Source organism: Mercenaria mercenaria, chromosome 6 (genome assembly GCF_021730395.1).
Source record: "Mercenaria mercenaria strain notata chromosome 6, MADL_Memer_1, whole genome shotgun sequence".
NCBI lineage: Eukaryota > Metazoa > Mollusca > Bivalvia > Venerida > Veneridae > Mercenaria > Mercenaria mercenaria.
Genome location: NC_069366.1, coordinates 90,084,334 through 90,085,986, shown reverse-complemented (window position 1 = coordinate 90,085,986; position 1,653 = coordinate 90,084,334).

The following is a 1,653-nucleotide window of genomic DNA, read 5'->3' as shown; positions in this document are numbered from 1 at the left end:
TTCTTTTTTGAAGTCTTTGAAAACATATTTTAGGATCGGTTTTAACATAAATAAAAGCATCAATTGGGGTTTTTCCATGTATTTTAATAACATCATCAATTAAGAAAATATTGTATACTGCCCACTCGGGGTCATTTATAACATCGTTGTCGTGATATTGTTTTGTAAAAACATTGCTGTTAGTTAAATAATATCGTTCAAGAAAAGAAACACCATCAAAGTTTTTAGCAGAATTTAACATTTTTATATGACTGTTTAAAGTTGCTAATTGAAAAGGAAATGAATATTTTAGAGGTTCTTGAGCAGCAAGTTCAAAAAGATTATATGAATTTCCGCTTGGGTCCATAACAATTTGTCATTCATGAATTGGTTCTGGAATTATATTAAAATTAAGATTATATTCTTTAATAATATCTAAAAACGTACTTTTTCCTGATGCAATATTACCTTCAACTGATATAATTTTTCTCATTTATATAAAATACTTATAGAAAAAATCTTTAATATAACTCTTCTTCTTTTTTACTTTTATATCCGTTAAGTTTAAATTCCTTCATATATGTTTCAAAGGGCATTAAATAATATTTTTCTTTCTGCATTTCTAACAGTATTGTAAAAATAACTTGAATAACTTTTTTCTCTTCTTCTTTATTTACTTTTCCAGGATCATTAGGGTTATGAACAGCTAAAGCTGCAATCCGTGCTTTTGTTATTAGTTGTTTTATTTTGTGATGATGTGTTTTTAAAATAAATTTCCTGTCGTCAAGTTTTAGTCTATTAGTAAATATGGTAATTACTAGTGGAACAACACCAACAACTGGTACAAATATAGGAATAGCTGGAACAAGTGCTAATGCAGCTGAACAATTAATACGTTTTTATACGCTTAGAAATTATTAGACATGCGTATTTGCATTATTTCTATACGTAATTTACGCTAAAACGCATCTTATCTGGAGCCCTGTGGAACTTTTTTTTTGTCTTTCGCTGGATGTTACCCAAGCTTTGTAAGCCCGCGCAATTCTTAAAATGCACATTTATGCTTAATGAGTTACATTCGAGAATTGCACAATTACAAGTCATAAATATGACAAATTACATCGTATATTGGTCATAGCAAAGGGAATTGACACAACTTAACTTCATTCATGCGGTGAACTGTTTGAAGTTTGAGAAATCTAATGGAACTACATCCCTTCACTGTGTTATTTGGTCCGTTTAGAGAATCGTTGGATAGCAAGGACTCGTCAAAAGGCTTTCAGCCTTTAGCCGACTCAAAAAATGTAAGAAAAATAATCGACTAGCCTATACAGTATGCATTAAATTCCACCAGGTCTCAAATATTGGTATTGTTTGGCGAGACGCAAAAAAAATGAAAATGCAACAGCTTATGCATAACATTTGCAAGTCCTTGTGGTGATTGCTAACTTGTTTTTCATAGTCTAAGTGCAGTTGAGAAAGTCCCCGATTTGCAAACCAGTTGCAAAGTAAGTTTCTGTTTACGTTCATGTTTCAGTTTAAGTTAGAAACGTCTAATACAGATATTGGAACAGTATTATAATAGCAAACATTTTGTATCACATTATTCATTGTATTTTATTAATACATTTCCATCCGACTAACAATCGTTTTAGTTAATGTTACTAGGACAAT